Source organism: Jaculus jaculus, chromosome 10, assembly GCF_020740685.1.
Source record: "Jaculus jaculus isolate mJacJac1 chromosome 10, mJacJac1.mat.Y.cur, whole genome shotgun sequence".
NCBI lineage: Eukaryota > Metazoa > Chordata > Mammalia > Rodentia > Dipodidae > Jaculus > Jaculus jaculus.
In genome coordinates, this window is record NC_059111.1 from 37,332,628 (window position 1) to 37,359,848 (window position 27,221).

Sequence of the window (27,221 nt, forward strand, 5' to 3'; positions counted from 1 at the left end):
TAATAGTGAATTCCAGATCAGCTTGGGCTATAGTGAAATCCTACCTTGAAAAACCAAAAAAAAAAAAAAAAAAAAAAAAAAGAAATAAAGAAAAGGAAAGGAAAGTAAATGAAAGGAAAAAACTAAACATAGTATTACCATATGACCATGTTTGACAGTTTGAAAGTAGAATATCCACATAGCTTCAGATGTTTGTGATTCAACCTCTTATGTACTCTCCAGCTAGTGGAGCCTTTGAAAAGTGGAGCTTTGCTAAAGGAGGTGTACTGTTCATGCTCTCTACTTCCTCCTTACCACTATGGCAATATGATGCCTGGCTGTCTGTTCCTGTCATGCTTTCTGTACCATGATGGAACTTTTTCCTCAAAACTGTAGGCTGGAGATAAGCTGTTTCTAGCTTGCTGTTTTGCCCCAGCAATTGAGAAAGTAACTGCTATACGCAATCATACCACTTCTGGACAAGGTCTCAATATCCTACAAAAAAGATACTTATATATCCATGTTCATTGCTGTTCTAGTCACAATAGCTAAGAAATAGGATCAACCTAGATGTCCATCAACTGAGGAATGAATGATTAAAATAGGTTACACACAATGGAATTTTATCAACCATAAAGAAAAATGAAATTGTTAAATATTTAGAAACTGGAAAATATTATACTAAGTAAGGTAACCCAGGTGTAGAAAGACAAACACCATATGTTCCCTCTCATATGTGAATCCTAGTTTCAGATCTTTAGAGTTGTATATTTAAATGTGAATGAGTATCTGCAGAGGTCAGGAAGTTGTAAAAGAGCCATAGCAGGAAGGAGAATCACTAAAGCAGGGAGGGATATTAGAATATATGTGATGTGAAAGTAAGAGGAACACAAGGGTGGGAAAGTTTATGAAGGATGGAGCAGAACAGACAGATGGTGCAGACGAAAGTTAACTAAAACTAAAGATTTATGAAAAATATATGAAAACCTACTGACTTATAACTAATTAAAAATATAATTGTAGCTATTAGTCATAGTTGTGTGCTTGACATTGTTTATAGTCACCATGGAGACAAATCTCTGAGCATGTCTATGAGAGATTTTCTAGGTTTAGTTGAGGTGGAAAGACAGCCCAGGTGTGGGTGGTGTCATTTTACAGGCTGGATACCAGGCCACATAAGAAGGAGAAAGTTCGTTGAACAACAGGATTCATCTCTCTTTCTGCTTCTTGACACTGGACACCATGTGAATAGTTGTATTAACCTCTTGCTGCCATGACTTCATCATTATGATGGTCTGTATCCTAAATTTGAGCCTAAATGAACTCCAAATGACATGTTTCAAAGTAAACTGGACTGTGGGGCTATCATGGCATTCCCCAGAAGATTTATGGTGAACTTCACATGAGATATCATGGCCTCTAGGAGACTAACAAAAATAAAGTATATAAGCCCATAGCCAACTCTGGCAGTCATCCTTAAAGGGAAGAATGAGAGGAAATCTTTCCAGGATGGCAGTTATGACATCAGAGAGCACCAGGCAGAGAGGTCTGTAGGCACTTGCCTAATTGATTAAGGTTTTTGACCCATAAGTGAGCAATGAAATCAATTCTGTGAGTCCAAAGCACTTTTTTTCATAAAGTAGATGAGACTTGGCTGGAAAGATGGCTTAGCAGTTAAGGTGTTTGCCTGAGAAGCCTGAGGACCTGGGTTCAATTCCCCAGTACACATGTAAACCAGATGCACAAGGTGGTGCATGCATCTTAGTGTGTTTGCACTCACTCACCAAATTAATTAATTAATTAATTAATTAAAATAATTCAAAAATAGATGTGACTGGAAGAGTAACTGAATGTGTTGTGCATCGTTAGGATGAAGGCATTAGCTCCTGGGCTTACTGTTATTTCAGTAAAATATCTACATGTATTTGTGTCACGGATCACAATGCAAAATGTGTTATCTTGGCTAATCCACAATAAAAATGTTGAACAATACTTTTTTTTTTTTTACCAAATAACAAAAACAATTAGTAATTAAAAGCAGATACTTCATAAGAAGTATCTTATGGAAGATCTTGTGGGTGGCATCATTCTTCATAAGATGTTGTATGTGTATACATATGTATGTATATATACATTTATATCACATATAAATACAAAGCCTGTAAAAAATGATAATTACAGATGAAAAACTGCTCATATTCCTACTTTGAGGAAAGGTCAGTGTTACAGATGAATTATGTCCCCTCAAAATTCAATTGTAGACTGCATTTCCTTCAGGAAATTTCAACCTTCATTAACGTTTCATCTCGCCCTGGTCAGGATGTCTATCATCAAGAAAACAAATTACAAAAAAATCCTGGCCAGGGTATTGGAAAATAGAAACCCTCATTGACTACTGGTGGGAATACAAATTGGTGAGGTCACTACAGTAATCAGCATGAAAGTTCTCCAAAATATTAAAAATTGTACTACCGTATGACCTAGCTATAGTAACACTGAGCACCCTAAAGAGTCTAGGCCAACCTGTGCAGAGATACCTGCACTTCCATGTTTATTGCCATGATATTCACAAGAGCAGGAAGTGGAGCCAGCCTAGATCTATCTACTCATCAACACAGGTATCACAAGAAAACATGATATACATACCAATGAAATTTTATCCATTATTAACAAAAAAAAATGAAATTATAAGCCAGGCATGGTGATACGTTCCTTTAATCCCAGCACTTGGGAGGCAGAGGTAGGAGGATCACCGTGAGTTCGAGGCCACCCTGAGACTACATAGTGAATTCCAGGTCAGCCTGAGCTAGAGTGAGACCCTACCTCAGAAAACCAAAAAATAAATAAATAAATAAATAAATAAGAAATTATGACATTTCAGTGAAACGGATGCAATTAGAAATTTAAAATGTTAAGGGCTGGAGAGATGGCTCAGTGGTTAAGCTCTTCCCTGTGAAGCCTAGGGACCCTGGTTCAAGGCTCAATTCCCCAGGACCAACGTTAGCCAGAAGCACAAGGGGGCGCATGCATCTGGAGGTCCTTTGCAGTGGCTGGAGGCCCTGGCGTGCCCATTCTCTCTCATTCTCTCTATATATATCTGCCTCTCTCCCTCTCTCTCTCTCTCTCTCTGCCTCTTTCTCTCTCTGTCGCTCTCAAATAAATAAATAAAAATAAAAAATATTTTTAAAGAAAACAAGTTAAGCAAAATAAGCCAGAAGTAGACAAACACTATGTGTTTTCTCTCTTACACAGACTCTATATTTATCTGTGTGTGTCTTTGTGGGTGTGTGTGCGCTTGTGCACACATGTATATGCACAGGTATGTGCACAAGCACATGGGCTTGGGTGTCCACACCATAAAAGAAGAAAGGTGATTAGGGAAAAGAAAGAAATCATAAAAGAGGGAGTAATGCAGAGAAAAGAGAGAGTAATTGGGAGTAGGCCACAGCTCCTGGTCCCCCCATGACTGTGTGAGATGGCTGGCATCTTGGAGTGGGGCATGGAGGAGAATAGGGAAAGAACAGGGATACATCAATACATCAATGAGAGAAAGCCAACTGTCTGCCAGGTGGTGGGTCCCCTCCACCTCATCTGCCCAGACCCAGGAGTCATTACAGGCGAAGCAGTGACACACTACTGCTCTCAGGGCTAGCCTGTAAACCAGTTCCAGGGAAATCTCAACAGACACTGTGTTCACTGAAACTTCCTATAAACAGAGATCCAGAGTCTACAGAGAAAGCAACACTGTATCAGATCTCTATCTTGCACACCAAGGCTAAGGGAGCATCATGTAAGAGGAGGAAGAAAGATTTAAGAGCCTCCAAGTGTATGGAAATAGCCTGAGACACCATGTCTCCCCCACCCCTGCAGAGACTGACTGAGGCCTCTTGACCCCCAGAATGAATTCTGATAACTCCATTGAAGACCCTCAGCAGAATTGGGGTGGGGAGAGGGGATTATGCGTGCAACCTTTTTATTAAAAATAAATAAATAAATAGTAATTGAACACATGTGACATGAAAGCATAAGTGAGGACTATTTGGGGGAAAATGGGTACCAGTAAGAGGTCAGCAGGGAGAATGAGAAAGAGCAGTAGGGGAGGGGAATAAATGACAAAGTAAAACACATATATGTATGAAAATGCCATAATATAACCAATTGCTTTGTATGCTAACTTAAAAGGTTTAATCTTCTTTTTTTTTTTTTTTTCTTTTACAGATTCAGTTGCTACGTCCTGGCCTACAGTACCTCATTTGAACATAAGGTATCAACAAGCACTTACTTTAAATGTGTTCTTTAGAGTGCGTTCTAACCCCACATGCCTGCTATCCTGATGCAAAGGAGAATTAGCACATATACAGACAGAGGGCAGATCATGTGAAAGTTCAGAGAAGACAGTCATCTCTCAACAGGAACCAATCCCTGAACACATTGACTGTGGACCTCTAGCATTCAGAATGATGAGAAAATGAAATATTTGTCCTGTCAAGCATTCTGACTGCTATGGCAATCCTGGCCAATAAAAGTCTTTGATATAAGAAATGGAACTTAGCTCAGAAGAGCTCATGTCAGGATCTGCATGAAACAAGAATTTAAACTTTCTTTGCAGAGCAAGAGGAACAGAATGGGACACTGATTTGAATAAGGGAAAGTGCCTCTGGGATGCAGTGTTCTTGATCTCAGGAAAGAGGATGTGTGCTCACACTACCGTGAAAAGTTATGCTTGAGTCGGCCACCTCGGCACCATTCTCAGTGAGCAGTTGCATCCCCAGCAGGCTTTTCCTTTGTCCCAGTACTCTCCCCAATTTAAAACATGTTTCCCACTCTGAAGGTAGACACAGATCAAAAACGCAGCAGTCTTGCCTGGCTTGCAATCTGAGCTAAGATGAGCTAGAATGGGCTTGCCAGGCACTGAGCCTGCTCTACAGCAGGTGTGGCAGCCTGTGATCTTGCCAGGTCTGCTACACACGTCAAAAGCACAAGCCAGTTTGCCCGGCTACCTGCATAGCTCACAAATTTAAGTTAATAGCCAGATGACCCAGGAAATAAGTAATGTGTCTGTTTGAATGAACACCATCATTTCAGATGTCACCCTGAGTAACACACATCAGGATACCAAATTTTGAAGTGTTTATAGAACCTTAAAGTTCTATAAAACGTCTGCTTATCAGCCCACCTTTATATCCCTTCTGCCATAATTTAAATGAATGGGTTATCACTTTGTAGAGGGATTTGAATGCTAACCGATAAGGCCAATAATACACGTCAGATTTTCATGTAAATTAGAAAACTGCTTTAGCTGTCCTTGGTATAGGCGAGATTTCTTAAGTTGCTTTATTTATTCCAGCCTATCTTAAACGGAACTGTTTTCTTATCCTCTTATTTTGAAATGATTTTTGTTTTCATAAAGCCCAACTAACTTAAATACTGAGTCACAAACAAAATTTTTCACATTTCCCTTGATCTATCAACACATTTCCCATACATTATGAGAAAAAGTCATATTTTCCAATGACTTACCTTTAACCAAGAGCAAGTCAGCTTCTTATATGATCAGAAAATTTAACAAGAAAAAATCAGTATGACTTATGGTTTAGTTTCCTGGAAAAGAAAAAAGTTAATCTGAGGTATTTAATTTAATTTAATTTAATTTAATTTAATTTAATTTAATTTAATTTTGGGGTTTTTGTGTTTTTGAGGTAGGGTCTCACACTAGCTAAGGCTGATCTGTAACTCACTCTGTGATCCTAGGCTGGCCTTGAACTCACAGCAATCCTCCTACCTTGGCCTCCCATGTGCTGGGATTAAAGGTGTGCACGACACCTGGCTTAAACTGATTTTTTAAAATTAACTCTTTTTATGTTTGTTTATTTTTTATTTATTTATTTGAGAGTGACAGACAGAGGAGGAGAAGAGAGAGTGAGAGAGAGAGAACGGGCGCGCCAGGGCTTCCAGCCACTGCAAAGGAACTCCAGACACGTGTGCCATCTTGTGCATCTGGCTAACATGGGACCTGGGGAACCAAGCCTCGAACCAGGGTCATTAGGCTTCACAGGCAAGCACTTAACTGCTAAGCCATCTTTCCAGCCCTAAACTGAATTTTTTAAAGCTTTATTTCTCTAGTGTTTAATGTAGAGTTTTGCCCGATATTGATCATGTCTTATATTTCATTGTTAAAAGTGTTTATCCCTATCCCAATAAAGTTCACAATTCTAGAACTACCCAGCTTAAAAAAAATAAATTTCTCTTTCTCATTTTCATTTTTGTTCAATAGAATCTCTTCCTATACAAATCTGTAAAACTCATAACAAACTGGAAGTCTCTAAACTCAAAGACCATTCTCATTTTTACTAATTAATATTTACTTATTCTTTTCTAATAACTGTGGTTTTTAAAATATTATTTATTTATTTATTTATTTATTTGACAGAAAAAGAGGGAGAGAGAGAGAATGGGTTTCTAGGGCTTCCAGCTATTGCAAATGAACTCCAAATGCTTGCGCCCCCTTGTGCATCTGGCTAACCTGGGTCCTGGGGAGTCAAACCTGGGTCCTTTGAGTTTTCAGGCAAATGCCTTAAACTCTAAGCCATACCTCCAGCCAATAATTGTGTTTTAATGAATACATAAAGTTATACATATTTATGGGGTACTAGTTGATATTTTGGTACATGTATATAAATAATGCAATTTTAAAATCATGGTAAACCTAGATATCACCTCAAGCATTCATTATTTCTTTATAGTTCTTTCTTATAATGTTGTAAAAATCCACATTATAATTACATATAGTCTATCTACTGTGAAATAGCATACCAGAATATTCTTACTTTAATCTACATTTAGTACTCATACTCAAACCTTTCTCAACTCTCCCCATACCAAACTCTCCCCAGACTCTCAACTTCTGTAAGATCAAAAATTATAGATTCCGCATTTGAGTGCTATCTGGTGGTCCTTGTCTGTGTCTAACTAACATAAATATAATGGCCTCCATGGCTCCCCATTTATCATAGTGTCACAATTTCACCTGTCTTATTGTGGAATATTGTTTGATTATGTATATGAACAACATTATCTTTTATCGATTCATCAGTTGATGAGCACTTACATTGTTTCCATTTCTCAGTGATTGTGAATTGTGCTACAATGAAAGTAGCTGGGTAGATATCCCTTTATTACATTGATTTTTTTTTTTCTCTCCTGGATATATATCCAATAGTGGGATCACTGATCTACATGGAAATTTTAATTTTAGTTTTTTGAGGAACTTCCACACTGTTTGTCATACTGGCTATACTAATTTCCATTCCTGCCAATGAGCTCAAGATTCTTTTTCCTTCACATACTCACTAGTGTATCTATCTGTAGTAGGGGAAATGGTTGTCTATTATAGATTTTGTTTGTGCCCTGAGTAGTGATGCTGAGCATTTTTCCACATGGCTGCTAGCCATGGGGACCTCTTGCTTTCCTAGCTGCCTATTGTGGAACACATTGGTGCCTGCTTTTTAACTGGATTAGTTCACCTTTTACCATTGAGCTTTTTCAGTTCCTTATATATTTTGGATATTAACCTCTTGTCAGATATTCTGTTTGAAGGTGCTTTGTCCCATTCTGTTTGTTGTTGCTTCCCTATGTTGATTATGTCTTTTCTTATGCAGAAAGTGTTTAGTTTAATGAAATTTCTTTTAATTTTGTTTTCTGTGTTTGTTGGGGCTTGTAAAAAAAAAAATCTTACTCCACTCCAATGTTCAGGAGCATTTTCCTTATGTTTTCATCTAGTAGTTTCATGGTTCCAGGTCTTACCTATATGCCTTTAATCAATTTTGGGTTAATTGGCAAAACAAGCAAGGGTGATGTTTTCCTGATGAACCGGATACCAGTACAAAGGGGAAGGAGAACAACACAGAGAAAAATCAACTCCTACCAAATCAGAGAGCCAGAGCCTCAGAGGCCCCCAACACCTCAGCACTGAAGCAGACCAAAAATGAACCCAACATGGCTCAGGGAAATTTTGAGGAAGAGGGGGCAGAAAGAATGTCAGAGTCACATGTTGGATCATGATATGCAGAGACATTTATTGTACCAATAACTCTGGGCTAACTCCACAATGCACGTCCCATTTACATCAACAAGGAGGGTCCATTGGGAGGGGTTAGATCATGGATGAGCCTAAACAATGGTAGCAAACTGCCTGTATTTGCTGAAAAGAAAACTAATAAATTAAATTAAATTAAATTAATAAATACTTTAAAATGAAAAAAAAATAGAAAGATATTATTTCATTCATCTCCATGCAGATATCCAAACTTTCTAGTAACATTTATTTAAAAGATTTTTTTTCCAATGCATGTTTTCAGTGCCTTTTTCAAAAGTCAGTTGTCTGTATATGTATGGGTTCCTTTCCTGGCTCTTGATTCTGTCCCATTGGTCTATGTGTCTGTCATTTTTATTTTTGATATCTGAGTTAGCATCCAGTACTACATAGTAAACACTCATAAAATGGAGGGCGCATAAATAAGTTAAAGAGCACATTCATATAATCACTTATAATCTGAAATTCTGATTTTACTTTCCCATAAACTCTTACACACTGTGGGGTCACCTTGTGTCTTCTTGACTATACATGATTCTGTCTTCTATGTTAAAGAATAATAACTATAATTACAGTAAACTTTTGATTATCTATTCCAATGAAACAATAAAAGTGAGCAAAAATAGAAAATCCAATTCTTAATAAAATTGCTGGTTGAAATTGCCCTCATCTGGACTATAAAAATGCTTGTAAGTTGCTAAGACATGTGCCATGTTTTATGGTGGCAATTAATCTAGATTAACATGCAACTGCCTATGTGTCATTCAAAGTGCAGGAATGACTCACAAAACTATACAGTGAAGACATGAAAATCAAGTACCATTTTGCTTATTAACCTTCAAAACCTTAGCTCTTAATGAAGATGGTGTTTTGTTAAGAATTGCCTCAGCAAAGTTTAGAAGCTCCATTGGACACTTATTTGCACTAGGCCTTTATGCCATTCCTCTCAGATGGCTGCACGTCAAAGGGCGGTGTGGTTTTGCCCTCTGCTTCCCTTATGGCATTGCTTTAATAAATGGTTGGCATGATTATTCATGGTTTCGAGGATGTTCTTGTTCAATGAGGTCTGTAGATGGAGCAGTGCAGCCAGTCCTTACCAATCTTTGATGTACAGTCCCTTCCCAACATCAAACATTTGTTTCACACTGTTATATGCAAATTTGTAACCTCCATTAAACAGCTTCTATTTCAAAACCTTAGGTAAGGAATTTCAAAGGAAGTAGTAGGTATCTGTTTTGACTATAGAAAATCAGCAAAGAATGTAACTGTTAATTCTATTACCCTAAAATCTTGGTGAAAGTTTCAAAAGACACTGAAAAATAAATATAAGCTTCAAAATACAAGTGTATATCATCTCTATTAACAATTAAAACAATTCCTGAATTTGTATTTAGTATTCATAAAATTTTGGAGAAATACGGGCATAAAAAATGTGAGCTTTAAGCATTTGTTAGCTTTTTCTGTCACATGTTATAAGTACTCTCAGGCTTGGCAGGCCATCGGATTTTCACAATGTATTAAGAAATAACTAGTACTTTCTAAATTTTATGTACTTCAAAAATGTCTTACCAGACTAAATAACTTGTAAATTTGTGCTACTCCTTACATCTTTGAAAGTTTTCATCTTTGGTCTGTAAAATTAAGTTAAGTGCATGTCACAAGAGCACCTCATGATCTGCCTCCTTCCATTTCCCAAGGCAACTCTGACCCTGTTCTTCCATATCCCATACCCCATTCTTTTACTCCATACCCACCAAGTTCTTCCATATTCCACAGCCCACTATTTTACTCCATACCCACCAATTTCTTTCATACCTCACACCCCGTTCTTTTACACCATACTCAATTTTTTACATACACCATACTCCATTCTCATTTGCATGTGTATGTGTGTGGTGTGCATGTATGTGTATGTGCTCATATGCACATGGGTGTATTTTGTGGGAACAGATGAACATGCATGTATGTGGAAGCTGGAGTTTGACCTTGGGTGTCTTTCCCAATCAGCCTCCCCCTTATCTACTGAGGTGAGGTCTCTCACTTGAACCCAGAGCTCAGCAATTTGGTTAATCTAGCTAACCATTTTGCCCTAAGAACCCTGACTTTACTTTCAGAGTGCTGGAATGACAAGCAGACTTCCATGTCCACCTGGAAATTATGTGGATACTGGATATTCAATCTCAAGCACTCACGCTTGCATGGCAACTGCTTTATCCACTGAGCTATCTCCTCAGACTGTTACTCCATTCTTGTACTTACAAGTTTCTTTATGAAACATCTGACTTTGGTCTAACTCTTGCCCACTTTCCAGACTCAGTTCAAACAACTGAAATGAAAGAAAACATCTCTAACTATTCCCTTCCTCTCTCCTGGGCAAGGCTGCCTCCTTCTGTACCCACTCATTCACAGATTTTATTGTATGCCTTGCCCCTCCATTTAGATGCTGAGTGTGAATCAATAATTACTCATTCCTGTGGCAGTTCCCAGCATCAGATACAATCCATAGCAAGGACATATCTTCTACAGGTAATGGCAAAGTGAAAATAAAAAAATGAATAAATGAAAGGATATATAAGTTATAAAGCTACAATGACTTAAACTCAAGATTCTTGAGTCCAAGTTCTATGCCATTTGTAGAGCACCATATTATTTTCTAAGTTGTACTAAGGCTTGGAGATAAATAGTTGCAGAAGGCATGATCTATAGCTGAAAGCTGAATGCCTGCATGCCACCAGACCCCAAGAAGTTCAGTTATTATGAAACTATTAGACACATTATTTGACATTCTACATTCCTGACTCAGTACAATTCTTGGCATTTCCCCACAGAGCCAACCTTTGTCATCCTGACTCAGCAATTAAATGTATACCTCGTGGTAATATCTTGAACTTTTCTTAACCTTAGCAAAAGCATTAGATAGGCAAAGACACACAAGGAAAACTGTAGATTTTACAGAATACAAAATTAGCAACCATAAATCCTAAGCACCTTCAATTCTATAAAACTTTATCAGGCAGTAAAAGTTCTGAGATTTTCTGGGGTCTAAATTTCTTGAGTGCTGTGTAAATAATGATTACTTATGAAAATATCATATTAAATCACAGAAAATAGATTGTAATTTCTACTTAAAGATATAGGAATAGGCAAGGGATTTCTGAAAAGGACTCAAGTATCCCAGGAAATAATCATAAGAACTGACTAATGGGTTTGCATAAAATCAAACATGGAACAGCAAAGAAAACACTTAACAGTTTTAAAAATGGGAAGAAAACCTTTGGCAGTTTTTCATCATCACAGGAGCATAATAAATATATAAACTATATAAATAACTCCAAAGCCAATACCAAAACAAGAATTTGATCAGTTAATGTACAAATGAATTTAGCAGACAATTTTACAAAGAAGTACAAATAGTCAAAATAATATATGAAAGAATGTTTAACATCCTTAGCCATCAGAGGAATGCAAATCAACCCTACATGGAAATTCCATCTCACTCTAGTCAAAATGGCTATTATCATAAAAAATAACAAATGCTGGTAAGGATACTGGGGGAATATAAATTAGTGTAGCCACTGTGAAACTAGTATGGATATTCTGCAAGTAAATAAAAGTAAAACTATCCAGCTATACTACTACTTGGTGTATACCCACTGAAATATAAATTCATATACTACAGAGATACTTGGACACACACACACACATTATGAACTATTTAACCATAAAGAAAATATTATATCTTTCTGGGAAAATGGATAAACCTAGGCATTACCATGGGAAGAAATATAAGCCAGACTCAAAAAGATTAATACTGCATTTTCTCTCATATGCAGAATCCCAATTCAAGAAAAATAAGACATGAAAGAAAAATGAAAATTTAAAAAATTTAAATAGGGCTAGAAAGATAACTTAGTGGTTAAGGCTCTTGCCTACAAAGCCTAAGGCCCCATGTTTGAATCTCCAGATCCCACATAAGCCAGATGCACAAAGGTGAGGCAAGCACAAGGTCACACATGCCTACTAGGTGGCAAAGTGTCTGGAGTTCAATTGCAATGGCTGAGGCCGTGGCAAGCCAATTCTCTGTCTCTCTATATATATTTTTCTAAAAATAAATAATTAATTAAATAAATAATAACTTATAAATATGTAGAAAATATTATTTGTTTTGTTTTGTTTCTAAAGGTAGCCCAGGCTGACCTGGAATTCATTATGTAGACTTAGGTGGGCTTCCAACTCACAGCAATCCTCCTATCTCTGCCTCCTGAGTGCTGGGATTAAAGGCATGTGCCACCATACCCAGCTACAAAATAATTTTTAAAAGACATGAAAATGAGCTACTTGGGAAGAAGAAACAAATAGAAGTAGGTCACAGGACAGTGTAATGTATATGATAAAAATATGTGATATATATATGTATGTATGTATATGTATATGTATATTAAAATGTCATAATGAAACTGTTTTGTATAATGAATACTAAAAATGCATTAATAAATATACTAATATACTATACTATAATAATAAAGAAGATGAGGGTTAGGAAAATGGCTTAGTGATTCAGGTGCTTGCCTGAAAAGCCAAAGGACCCAGGTTCGATTCCCAAGAATTCACATAAGCCAAATCTACAAGGTGGTGTATGTTTGGAGTTCATTGTCAATGGCTAGAGGCCTTGGTTCCTCCTTTCTCTCTTTCTTTTTTTTCTCTCTCACTCTTTTCTCTCTCTCAAAAAAAAATACAAATAAAATATTTTTTTCAAAAGATGATTATTTTCTAGCAAAACTCTTCATGTCATTAGTCCAACTAAGGAGCAGTTCAGTTAAGAAATTTTATGAGCCAGTCATGGTGGCACACGACTTTAATCCAAGCACTTGGGAGGCAAAGGTGAGAGTATCGCCGTGAGTTCGAGGCCACCTTGAGACTACATAGTGAATTCCATGTCATCCAAGGCCAAAATGAGACCCTACTTGAAAAACCAGGAAAAAAAGAAGGAAATTTTATAGACAGAATATATGTATCTCATTTGAAGACATTACTGAATCAAATATAAAGTGTGAGAACTAAGTACTGTGGGTATGATTTCAGGGAAGCTGAGCTAAATGTGCAAGTTAACCTGTTCCTGAGGGCCAGTCTCCAGACTGGGGTTAGCTCTCATAGAGGCTGTGCTATGAGATTTAAGGAATGATTATCTTACACCACATCATTCATGACTAGGCATGCCATCTTCACAAATCTTCACATAATCACACAGAATATGAATCGGTGTAGAGATGTAAAAGATGTCAATAGGCCACTAGGAGAACAATACCTCTATGTAGGCGAGACATGGCACTGCCTACTTCCACATCTGAAGTATTCAACCTACAGTTTACCTATGACACACAGAAACAAATTTAGAGTCTTCTGCAGTGTTCATCAGTAAACTATCGGGCATGGGAAAAAATCATCAAGATTCTACAGTATTTACCACTACACTATCACAGAGAGGAAGAAATCAATAGGATTCCAAAGTATCCACAACCACACTATCACAGAGAGAAACACATCAACAGGATTCCACAGTATTCACCACCACACTATCACAGAGAAACAAATCAACAGGTTTCCATACTATTAACCACAGTATTCACCACAACAATATCACAGAGAGTAACAAATCAGCAAGATTCTACAATATTCAACACTAAAATATCACAAACAGGAACAAATCAACAGAAATCTATAGTTTTTACAACTACACTATCACAGAGTGAAACAAATCAACAGGATTCCACTGTACTCACCACCACACTATCACAGAGAGGAACAAGTCAATGCGATTCCACAGTTTTCACCACACACTATCACAGACAGGAATAAATCAACAGGTTTCCTCAGTATTCACCTCCATACTATCACAGAGGCAACAAATCAACAGGATTCCACAGTAGTCACCACCACACTGTTACATTAGACATATGTGTTTTTGTTCTAAAGTATGTATGATTCTTTAAAACTCATCATTTCTTAGGTGGAGTAAATTTACTGACAGCAGAATTAACTGGTGAAATAACCAATGTTCTTTGATAAGCAATTATTTTTCCTTGTAATAGTTTTGTTTGGTGACTTTTCCACTGGAATGTAGACTGATTCGAGTCTTCAAGCACCTCCTTGGGGTGCAGGGAAAAGGATCATTTCTTCATGGGGCCCCAGTGGGACAGAAATAAGAGGATGGATAAGTAAAAAGGAGAAAGCAGGATTTAGTTGATAAACATACTATGTTTTTCAGTGGTGTCCATGCACACAGCAAACAGCACTCAGTTAATATGCTTCTCCTTCAGGAGCATGACTCTGACATGGAGTGTGATTGTGACAAGGCCGTGCAACAGAGCAAGTGTTTTTTCTTTATTGTTGTTGTTGAATCTGTTTTGACTAGACCAACAAGGCTGTTTCTATGGACCATCTGCTGGGTGTTTGTGGTTATTCAGAATCCTTGTTGAACCTGCATCTGTGAACATGGAGTTGCTAAGTAAATTAATAGAATAAGCAAAGGAGAGGTGTTGTTGACTGAGAGAGAAGGCCTTCTGCTGAGCATTTGCATGTGCACAATAGATGTACTAATTACCGACATGGCACTGGTCAAGGTACTACCACAGCTTTCCTGTGATGGTGATGGCTGTGTCTCTGCTTTCCCTGGAATGTTTTGATAGCTGAGTTCTTTTAAGAAATGTTCTCTTCATCAAACATCTTATTCGATGGCAGTATCCCTTCATGAAAAATTATGATGAATTTGTGAGATTTTACTTAAAGATTTTGAACCCAAATGTCAAAAAGATTTCAGAGAAGTTACATAGTGGCTGGAGGGAAGGGAGGAGCAACACTTACGAAGGGAAGAGGAAGGAATATAATGAAGAGGAATAAACAGAAAGGAGAGAGAAAGAATAGGAAAAATTATGGGCAAAAAGAAGAAAAACTATGGGCAGAAGCAAGGAAAAAGCAAGGAAAAGTGGAGTAGGGAGTCTCTAAGGAAGAGGAAGTGGGTAGACCTGGAAGGAGAGGCTATGTTCAGGGCTTTCTGTTGAGTCTGTTGAAAATAACTGACTTATCATAGCTATCAATCACATGGAGGTCAAGGCAAAGCAGAATTAACAACTCCGAGAGAAGAAAAACCTTTCAAACTTGGCCTTCTCATTCTGCTATAGGAGGCATGAGAATGGGGGGGGGGGGGGGGGGGAGGAAGAGATAGAGACATAGAGAAAGAGAGATTTTTCTCTGGCCTCCCACTTTTGTCCCTGGATCCCAAATGCAGACTTCAGCAACCAGGTGTTCAATATGCACCATAATTCATAATGGTGGGATTGGAATATAAAGAAAATGATATAATTTTGGGCAGTGAGTGTATGTCCCTAATATTGTTTGTTATGTCCTCTGCATCATCTCTCTCCCTCTCTCTCTCCCTCTCTCTCTCCCTCTCTCTCTCCCTCTCTCTCCCTCTCTCTCCCTCTCTCTCCCTCTCTCTCTCTCTCTCTCTCTCTCTCTCTCTCTCTCTCTCTCTCTCTCTCTCTCTCTCTCCATGGACACAGGGAGAATAAAATTGTATTGGGAAAGAGATATGCTTACTGGGAGAATGGAAGTCCCTGTAGTCATACAACTTGTCTACATTATGAAAACTCCCTCAGAATCAAGCAGGACCATGAATATTCCCTGCCTTTTATACTATCACGACATTTCCTGATGGCTGTAACCTAAATAGTAGCTGCCATTTTCCTTTTACAGTAACTGACTAAAGAGTCGAGGGTTCACTCAATTTCCCCCACTGAACCCAAAATGGAGGGCCAGGTAGAGGACAAGTTCTCTTTGTTCAGATTGATTTCCTGGTCATGAGATTTCTAGGGAAAACTCTGCCCTCAAGGGGGGTCATTTAGAAGCAAGAAATTAATGACAACATTTTCTATTTCTCTTGGAAGCTCTGGAAAACAGAACATTTTTGTTGCTCAGGTTGTCTTACTGACTTCTTTTCCATCTTCTGTACATTCTGCATTCACTGCACTATACCTGGACTTCGGGGCCTATTATGTTAATGGTGCTTATTTTCTCTCCTCTCTTCCCTGTCGAAGATTTTCCCTGAAGCTGATTTCATTATAATTTTAAAACTACCATCTGCCTAAGAGTTTTCATCTCTCTTTCATATAGATCTGTATCTGTTCTCTTTCATGTGGTTCTATTGAACTTCTCCATGTGCAGAGTAGCCAGCCGTTACACAGACTCTGGTCAGAGTCAACGGTTTTTAAGCATTGCTGTGCCATTGTAGGTAGTGTTTGTCACTAATAACTTTGGGCTTTTGTGGCAGTGATTAATTTTCTTTATTAGCTCATCCAGCGTGACATCTGCATAATTTAAAGCAACACATCCTCACCGATGTACAGTTCATTGCATTCACCCCATGTCCGCAGCCTGGCTCATGGGAGCTCTTCTCTTCTCAGGGCACCTTCTGGCAGCACCTTGAGTCCTTCTGTACCTGTGTGATTTTCTGCTGATGGGATTCTTTTTTGTGTTCCATTTTATTGGTCATAACCAACGTGCACAATGCTGACGATGCTCACGATGCACCAGGCGTATTCTTTCATTGTCCTCTCAATTAGTAACACTTTGTTAATAGCGTTATGGAAATGAAATGTAAGAAAATTGTAATAGTTTTCCATGTGACCATTTAATTCTGACTGCTTATGTATGCCAAAGATTTTCTTTACTCCACAGTCTTTATTCCCCTTAGTGCACTTTGCTTCTTCTTAATAATTATTACTATGCTCATGTCCTTGATCACCCTCACTTTTCTCATAATTTCCAAGTCATTATATAAGTTGTTATAGCAGTTATTTTCCCAGTCTGGGACAAAATACTCAACCAGAAGCAGCTTATGGAAGGAACGGCTTTATTTTGCCTTGCAATTTTAAGGGAATGTGTATCATGATAAGGAGAGCGTGGCAGGAGCAGAGTGCAGAACATCGATTACTCAGAATGGAAGAAGTAGAAAAAACAAGCTGAATACACCAAGCAGGGTTGGACTAATAACATCCCATGACCCCTCCAGTGACACAATTCATCCAGTAAGGCGCCACCTCCCAAAGGCTCCACAACCATCCCAAACAGTGCCACAAATTAGGGAGTAAATATTCAAACTCCTGTGGGAGAAATTCTACACTCAAACCACCACAGATGTACTTTAATATGATTGAAAAAAATTTAAAAGCACGTGAATTATTGTTCATGCGTTTGCTCTTTGGTTTTTTTGTTTATTTTTATTTTTTTATTTGAAAATGACAGAGAGAGAAAGAGGCAGATAGAGAGGGAATGGGCATGCCAGGGCCTCCAGCCACTGCAAACAAACTCCAGACATGTGTGCCTGCTACTAACGTGGGTCCTGGAGAAGCAAGCCTTAAACCAGTGTCCTTAGGCTTCATAGGCAAGCACTTAACTGCTAAGCCATCTCACCAGCCCTTGCTCTGTGTTTTTATTATTTTATTTGGGGAGTCTAGCTTTTGTAATCAATGACTTAAAGACAGATTCATGTCTTACCTTTCTTTCTTCCTGCTTTAACAAAATGTATAGTATACAAGTGAACATTTTATGACCTGTCATGGTTTAAACAAAGGCAAGACAGTGCCTCTACAATTTGTGTTGGATACAGAGGTTATAGTATAGAGGATGCATTGTTTTCATTGATCCACCATTTTTTTGCATTACCTTTTATAATCCTATCATAGAAAATAAAAGGAACAAAATTGTTGAGAAGCATTCCTTATTTGTACACTGCATTGCAAGAAGGAGAAGAGGGCTTGTTGTGGGGTCTGGTGTCACACAAGTGAGACCACTGACTCACAAAGCTCTGAGTGAGAACCAACTGCACATCAGAGGTTGGGATCTCTGAGAGCAGCCCCAAACTGCTTGGAGTGTCAGCTTTTGTTGGAGAAAACTACAAGATGTTTATTGCAAAAACAGGATGGGAGTTACCATAAATCACATAACTCACATGTTACAGTTACAGCCATAAAAGTAATTTTAAACATAAAGGGTTTCGGGTGAATTACGAAAGGGGCATTCCATTCTTAGAAGATTATAGGAAAAAAAAAGACCTTGTGAAACTGGTCTGTTGGTCAGTCACAGGAAGCACCAGGGGGGTGTGAGGTAGGCCTGTGAACAAGATTCTCTGAATCTGAATCTGAATCTGCCCTTAAGGATTTTGCTTAACAATGTAGGCCCCAGGGTAATGTTATTGAGACCAGCAGCGCAGCCTGTTTACCTACCATCCTGATCTGCTTAAGCAAGTGTTTCATTCCACTCTTTTATGAGCTACAAGAAAGTGATTTCTATTTTTCTCTAAGTTTGATATAAAGAAATGTAGAGAGATGTAACATTTTACTCTCTTTACAAGCTCACTAGCTGGAGATACTCATAGTAGTTCATACACATGAAAAAAATAGCTGATTTTCTTGGGTACCTGAGCATCATCAAGTCTTGATAGATTATCTTTATGGTGTGCAAGAGGAGCCTTTGTGACTGTACTAGGTGCTGCAGGAACTTTACCTCATGGAATAAAATCAGAAATTAGAAAATAAAAGTATATCACAATTGTGCTTTTGAAAGAGATAAGAAAAATCTTAGTATTGAATGGGTTGTTGCCACGTTTAAAGGTCTTTACTTAGGCACCTTTTTATTTACTAAACATATTAGAAAGACTTGTAGTGTGGCATGGTTTTCCTCTTTCTGTTGATCTTTTGTCTCTTTTATGCATCATCTTGGGTCATTTCCTCTTTGAAAAAATTGTTTGGTTTTTAATAGCATACAAAATAGTGGGTTTTCCTACAGCTGGCCCACACCCGTTTGCCTCTTTCCATCTGGGCCTGAACCCCTTGGAGCGGGAGAGACTGGCCCTATCAGGCCCCCAGCTGTGGCTTGAGATGAGCTACCCAGACAGATTGGCAGCTGAGCACATCCATGCAGAGCACATGGCATCACTGACAAGCTACCCTCTGGCATGACTGCAGACATTCAACGTGACTCCACACCATCACCAGCACTCACACATTCACTCCCACCTCCACCTCCACCAGCAGGACCCCCTTCACCAAGGTTCAGCGGGCCCAGTTCACCTCTGGCTGACCCCTGACCACTGGCCCTCACCTGGCATGCTTCCCTTATCCTCCTGGTACCTTCCTCAACCCTGTGCTTGGACAGCCTCCACATGAACATGAGATGCTGCACCATCTGGTTTTTGGCACCCCCTATCCCTGACACCTGCCTGGGGCCATCCCACCTCCCATAACAGCAGCCCACCAGCTGCAGGCTATGTATGCCCAGTTAGCTAAGCTCCAGAGACTGACCATGGAGCAGCAATGGCTGCATGGACACCCCCACATGCATGGTGGCCACCTACCAAGTCAAGAAGGTTATTACAGTCAACTGAAGAAAGAAGGTGACAAGCAGTCATAAGTTATTTATTTGTTAATGCTGGCTGTGGAAACCTCAGTTCTTGGGGGGCAGAAAGAGGACTTTTTATATACAGAAGGAGCTGCAAAAGCAAAAGGAATATCTTCTGAAGATTTCTTTATATATTTAAAATCCACAAATAAAAATTAATCACATAATAGTGCTCATGTGTTGACGATTTCCTGAGACTGGTTTATTTCCCTGCATGACAGTTCCCCAGAAACTTAGTGAGTTCTGGGCTGGACTGAACACCGAGAAAACTTCCCTGCAACCTTGGGGTTTGGCTTTAGTTTTCTTTACCTTGATTTCTCAGTAGGTGCTAGAATCTGTTCACACCCTTCACTGTGGGTGCAGACACAGAGTCAGGTAGGTTCCAGAGCCCACAAGGTTTGCAGACATGTGGCATATGAGTTGGAAATCAAAGAGCTATAATTTTTAAAGAATCTTTTAGTTCAATACACTGTCGGAAATCTTCATAATTTGAGAAAGTTCTGCAGCATGGCTTTTTACATTTGTAAATAAATTTTACAAGTCTTTTTTTTTTCTTCCTTCCAAAAAAACCCTCTAAAAAACAAAATAGTGGGTTTCATTAAAGCATTTTCATACATACTTATTTTTGTTGACCTCCCTACTTCCCTCCATCCTCTCCCCTCTTCATACACCTTTCCACTTTCATATCAAAGATATTCCATTACCCCCTCTTGTTTCTTTCCTCATCACTTCAAACCCTTTGTCCCTCTCTTATCATCCATTTTTCAGTTTTATTATCTATACCCACTCCCATACACACACACACACACACACACACACACACACACACACACACACACATAACCTAAGATCTACAATTGAAAGAGAACATGTGACATTTGTTTTTCCAAGTCTATTCAGTTTCCTTTAAATGTCACAATTGTATTTTTCTTAATGACTGAATAACATTCCATCATGTATATGTACCTCATTCTCTTCATCCATTCATCTGTTGATGTATGTCTAGGGTGGCTCTATTTCCCTGTTATGGTGAATAGAGCAGCAATGCAAATGAATAAAAGCATCTCTGTGGGAGTATACTGAGTCTATCAAGTCTAGCAGTGGTATAGCTAGATTATATGATGGTTTGTAGTTTTTGAGAGGCCTCTACATTGATTTCTATAGTAAGTTTACTAGTTTATACTCCAACACACAGTTAAGGGTTCCCTTTCTCCACAGTCTCATCAATAATTGGTTTTCTTGATAACAGCTATTCTGATTGGGGTGAGGTGAAATCTAAAAGTAGGCTTTCTTTTTGCCTGCCATCTGCCTTTTTTAAAAAAAATTTTATTAACAGCTTCAATGATTATAAAAAATACCCTATGGTGATACCCTCCCTCCCCCCACTTACCCCTTTGAAACTCCACTCTCCATCATACCCCCTCCCCATCTCAATCAGTCTCTCTTTACTTTTGATGTCATGATTTTTTCCTCCTCTTATGATGGTCTTGTGTATGTAGTATCAGGCACTATGAGGTCGTGAATATCCAGGCCATTTTATGTCTGTAGGGAGCACGTTGTGAGGAGTCCTACCCTTCCTTTGGCTCTTACATTCTTTCCGCCACCTCTTTCTGGAGTACTGAGTAACATCTTGATCACACCTTCCAAGGCTCAGGGTCTAATGCAGAAGAGGTGGCGGAAAGAATGTAAGAGCCACCTGTCTTTTAATACTGCAAGAATTATGGAACAGTGTGAATGTTGTCCCCCACACCACAGATTTTGCAGCCAAGTTTCTCAGAATTGAGGAAGTCACATATGGAGTACAATGCATAAGCCTCACCCTGGGAAAACCACCTTTTTGACTGTGGAATCTCCCCACCAGGCAAGCATCTCAAAGTACTTTCAACTTGCATTTTCCTGATGGCTAAGGACATTGAATATTTTTAAACAATACCAGGGATGGGGAGATAGTTCAGTGGATAAAACACTAGCAGCTCAAGCCAAAGTGCCCAAGTTCAGGTTTCTAGACCTCACATAAAATCAGAAAGACTGCTGATCCTAGCATGCTGAGTGAGTTTGGAGGCAGAGACAGGAGAGTTTCACTGAAGCTTGCAACCCAACTTGCCTGGCCAGTGCAGCAAAGAACAGAAATGACAGCAAGAGATTGTGCCTCAGATGAAGTGGATGGCAAGGAATGACATGTGGAAGTTGCCCTCTGACCTCCATACCTGTCACATGGATGTACACACACACACACACAAACAAGATTTATTGCCATTTATGTTTCTTTTTCTTTTTTGAGATCTTGTTCAGTTCATTGGCTCACTTATTGACTGACAAGCTATTTTTTGTATTCAATCTTTTCATTTCTTTCTACCTTGTAGATATGAACTTTGTCTGAAGTGTGGCTGGCAAAGATCTGCACCTATTGTGTAGTTGTGAGTTCGCTTTGTCGAGAACAACTCTTGCTGCACAGAAGTCCATAAAGTTCTTTTTTTTTTTTTTTTTTTTGGTTTTTCGAGGCAGGGTCTCTGGCTCAGGCTGACCTGGAATTCACTATGTAGTCTCAGGGTGGCCTAGAACTCACGGCGATCCTCCTACCTCTGCCTCCCGAGTGCTGGGATTAAAGGCGTGCGCCACCACGCCCGGCTTACATAAAGTTCTTGTTTATTCCTATATCTTGAACTGTTTTGCTCTCATATTTTTGAACTTTATTTATATGTTTATTTTTAATTTTTTAGATTAAAATACAAAGTCATATGGCATCTTTCATACATATATTTCATTATACTCTTCCTTCATTCATTTCCCTCCACACTGTCCTACTTTATAACTCCTTCCTTTTCCAGTTGAATCTCTTTCCTCCTCCACGTTAGTCTCCTTTATGTTTTCCTATTAAATACATACCACTATCGAGCTATTTCTGGATGTCCTGAAGATACCTGCTCCCTTTTCATAGTCTACTTTCTAGTTTAATGACCTACAAACACACCTACATAAATACACACACTTGTGTACACACACATAGAATAAAATTCAGTTTTTACCTATGAGAGAAAACAGGCAATATTTATCTTTTTGTGTCTACCTTATTTTGCTTAAAATAATGATTTCCAGTTGCATCCATATTCTGGTAAATGTCAGTTTTCCATATGGCTGCATGCAATGCCATTGTGGTGACCTACCACAGTTATTATTATATATTATTATTCAGTCATCTGTCCATGGGCACCTAAGTTCTCTTCATTTCATAGATACTGTGAAGAGTGCAACAATGAACATGGATGTGCATGTAGGCTGAGTTGGAGTCCTTTAGATACATATCCAAAAGGACCTAAGTTCAATGGGACTCCAGCTCCCACTTACATGGCATGGAGGTAGGACAGGCTACCTGTACTCCCACCACCCAGGAGGCAGAGACAAGATATCCTCATGAAAGCTGACTTGTCAGCTTGACTATCTCAAGAGTGATCAAGAAAGACACTGAATGTTAACCTCAGGTCACCACACATATGTGCACACATATGCACATGTATGCCCCCACACACACATGCAACTACATACATGCCAAAGAATTTTGAATCTATGTTCATCAAGGAAATTGGTCTATAGTTTTCTTTTTCTGTTGATTCTGTGTCTGGGTTTGGTATCAGGATAATGCTTGCTTCATTTATTGTGTTCCCTCCTTTGTATTTATGGAATCATCTGAGGGGTATGACTTAGTATTAACCTTTTGTATTTATGGAATCATTAGAGGGGTATGATTTAGTGTTAACCCTTTATATTTATGGAATCATCCGAGGAGTATGATTTAGTATTAACCATTCTCTAACGGTTTTGTAGAATTTAACAGTGAAGCCATTTGAACTGGGACATTTCTTTCTTTGGAGGTTTCTTGTTATAGCTCCAGTCTTGTCAATTGTTATGAGTATCTGTTCAGGTTATTTAAGTCTTTTTGATTTAATTTTAGCAAATTTACAATTTTATATATATCTCTGAGCTTACCCATTATTTGTAGATTTTCACTTCTTTTGGAATATACATTTTCAAAATAATCACTAAGGATTATCTCTGTTTCATGGAAATCTGTAGTAACCCCCCACCCTTTGGATCATTTCAATAAAATGATTTGGGCCTCCTGTTTCTCTTTTGGTTAATTTGGATAGGGGTTTGTCAACTTTATTTATGTTTTTAGAAGCTCTTTTTTAAAAATAAATTCTAACATGGTTCTCTTAGTATCCATTTCACTAATCTTTGCTATGTTTCTAACTGTTTCTTGCCATCCACTGGTTATGGGTTTGAACTGTTGATGTTTCTCCAGGACCTAGAGGGGCTTCATTAGACTATTTATTGGAGATCTTTCTGATTTTGAATGCATATACCCATAGCTACAAACTTTCCTTACATGCATCCCATAGGTTCATTTGTGATTTCATTTTTATTTGATTCTAGGAACTTTGTAATAGAGTCATCTTCCCCTAAATAGTGTACTGGTCATCATCCATAGATTTGGGTAGTTTCTGCAGTTTGTCTTGCTATTGATTTCTAGTTTTATTATACACTATGATAAAACACAAAAGATCATTTTGACTTATTTTCTATTTGATAAGACATGTGTGACATAGGATATTGTGATTGTTTGATTCAGGTGAACCCCACAAACATAAGTGTTCTGAATATAGTTCCCCAGATGGTGGCAATTTGGGAACTGATGCCTCCTGGAGGCAATGTAATGTTGGGGGTGGGCTTACAGGTATTATAACCAGCTTCCTCTTGCCAGTATTTAGCACATTTTCCTGTTGCTGTTGTCTACCTCATGTTGGCCAAGAGGTGATGTCTGCCCTCTGTTCATGCCATCATTTTCCCCTGCTATTGTGGAGCTTCTCCTCAATTCTGTAAGCCAAAATAAACCCTTTTCTCCCTCAAGCTGCTCTTGGTTGAGTGTTCTCTGCCAGCAATGCAAAGCTTACTGCAAAAGATATGATTTAGAGAAGATTCTATGGTTGGCAAATGAGAAGCATATAAATTCTGTTTTTATTGAAGAAAAATTCTGTAGATATCTGATTTCTTCCTTTCCTATTCTTTCCCTTTTATTTGTTTCTCTAGTTTTATTGCTCTAGCTAAAACATTGAGGACTATACTGAATAAACATTGAAAGAATGAGTATTCTTGTTCTAGATTTTAGATGAAATGCTCTTGGTTTTTCCCCATTTAGTATAATATTGGCTATTGTATTGTTGACACCTTTACTATATTGAAGTATATTGTTTATAGTCCTAATTTCTTTAGGATTTTTTAAAATCATAAATCCATGCTAAACCTTATCAAATGCTTTGTATGTATCTATTGAGACCATTCAATTTTTATTTTCGAAATTTATTTATTTGCAAGATAGGGAGAGAGAGGAAGAAAGGAAGGGAGAGAGAATGGGTATACCAGGGCCTCTAGACACTGTAATCAAACTCCAGATGCATGCCCCACCTTGTGCATCTGCCTGATGGATACTGAGGAATTGAACCTGGGTCCTTTGGCTTTGCAGGCAAGTACCTTAACTGCTAAGCCATTTCTCCAACCCCTATTTACACATGTATTATATTAGTGATGTTCACATGTTGAACCAACCTCCCCTCCCTGACATGAAACCAATTTGGTTGTGGTATATAATTTTAATATATTTTTGAATTCTGTTTGCACTTATTTGGTTGAGGTTGTTTTTTGTTTTTTGTTTTTTTTTTTCCATCTATGTCAGTTAGGTAAATTGGTGCATAGTTTTCTTTCTGTTTTTCTTATTTTGCTATGTCCACATCTGGTTTTGGCACTAGCACTAGGGTATTACTAACTTCATAGAATGAGTTTGGTAGTGTTTCTTCCCTTTTTATTTTGTGTAGCACTTTGAGAGATATTAATGCTAGTCCTTCATTAAAAGTTTGATAGCAGTGAATCTGCCTTATTTCCTGGTCTTTTTTTTTAATTTAATTTTTATTTTTATTTAAGAGAGAGAGAGAGAGAGAGAGAGAGGGAGGGAGGGAGGGAGGGAGGGAGGGAGGGAGGGAGAAAGAGAAAGAGAATGGGCACAGCAGGGCCTCCAGCCACTGCAAACGAACTCCAGATGCGTGTGCCCCCTTGTGTATCTGGCTATTGTGGGTCTTGGGGAATCAAGCCTCGAAACAGGTCCTTAGGCTTCACAGGCAAGCGCTTAACCACTACGCCATCTCTCCAGCCCCCAAAGCAGAATTTTTGTAGTTAGCACTAAGTACGAAGCAGATACCAAATATCAGGACATCTTGACCTCTGGGTGAGAACAAACACCAGAGGCCTTGCTGGGAACCATCCTCATTCTTGTAATTAATGCTCTGTGCTAATCTTTAATCTCTTATGGCTCCTTGAGAATGTCAAGATGGTTGAGTGGACTAAGATGGCTTCCCTTTGGTCTGTTCACCAGAGGTTGTTTCACCACAAGGTGCACAAGGTGATGCATGTGTCTAGTTTTTGTTTGCAGTGGCTAGAGGCCCTGATGTGCTGGTTCTATCTGCTTTTTTTTTTTCTCTGTCTCTCTCTAATAAATAAGTAAATAAATAAAATTTTAAAATTATTTTTTTAAAATTGTTTTGAGCCAGGCATAGTGGTGCATGCCTTTCTTTAATCCCAGCACTCAGGAGGCAGAGGTAGGAGGATTGAGTTTGAGGCCACCCTGAGATTACATAGTGAATTCCAGGTCAGCCTGAACTAGAGTGAGACCCTACCTCGAAACAATTTTTTTTTTTTTTTTTTTGTTTTTCTGCCTCTCGAGGGCTGGGATTAAAGGCGTGTGCCACAACGTCCGACTCACTGTGTTTAAAGTAGGCAGAGATAGGAGGATCGCTTTCCTGGTCTTTTTCAGTGGGACACATTCAATTACTGTATCAATATCATAGCTTGTTATGGGTTGGTTTAAATTATTTATGATATATGTGTTTAATTGTGATAGGTGAAATGAGTTTAGAAATTTATCCATTTCTCCTTGGTTTTCTAGCTTTTTGGAATTTAAGTTTTCAAAGTATTCCATAATGGTCCACTGAATTACATTGGAGTGTGTTGTAACAATTTCATTTTCTTCTCTAATTTTATAATTTGAATCTTTTATTTTGCCAGAGGTTGTCAATCTTGTTACTCTTTTCAATAATTCATGCCTTCTGGTTGATTTACTGTATTGTTCTTTTACTACATTTGAATTTGTCTTTTTCTTATTTTTTTATAATCTAGAAATGTATCAATAAGTTGTTAATTGAAAATCTTTCTGGTTATTTTTGTGTGTGTATGTTTGTGTGGTTTGTCCATGTGTGCATGAATCTGCATGTTTGTTAATGGATACATGTGCATGCGTATGCACTGTATGTGGGGCCAGAGGTCTTTCCACAGCCAGACCTTAACTCCCTAGCTCTTGTGGTACTGCTCATGGGTCACTTCACTGGTGGCCACAGCTACTTATGGAAGAAGAGTCAAGGATTTGGACAGCCAAGGTCCTTCTCTTCTCTGAAGAGATTCTCATTTTGGCTTGTGTTTTTCTTTAATATAATTAGAGGCTCATGTATCTTTAACTTATTACACTCATCCATTTACCCAGATACAGCTTCTACTGGAAGTAGATGATGATGGTAGGTGGAGCCTTTAGGAAGTCACACAATGTTAAGCCTAGTGTTTTAGTTATGTGCCCTGCAAAGTTCACCTGTTGTAAGCT

At 38.4% G+C, this 27,221-nt stretch overlaps 1 pseudogene; it reads right to left on the reverse strand.

The window, feature by feature from the left end:
• Window positions 1-21,244: 21,244 nt before the first annotated feature.
• LOC123464323 lies at window positions 21,245-21,394 on the reverse strand (annotated as a pseudogene).
• Between the last annotated feature and the right edge of the window lie 5,827 nt (window positions 21,395-27,221).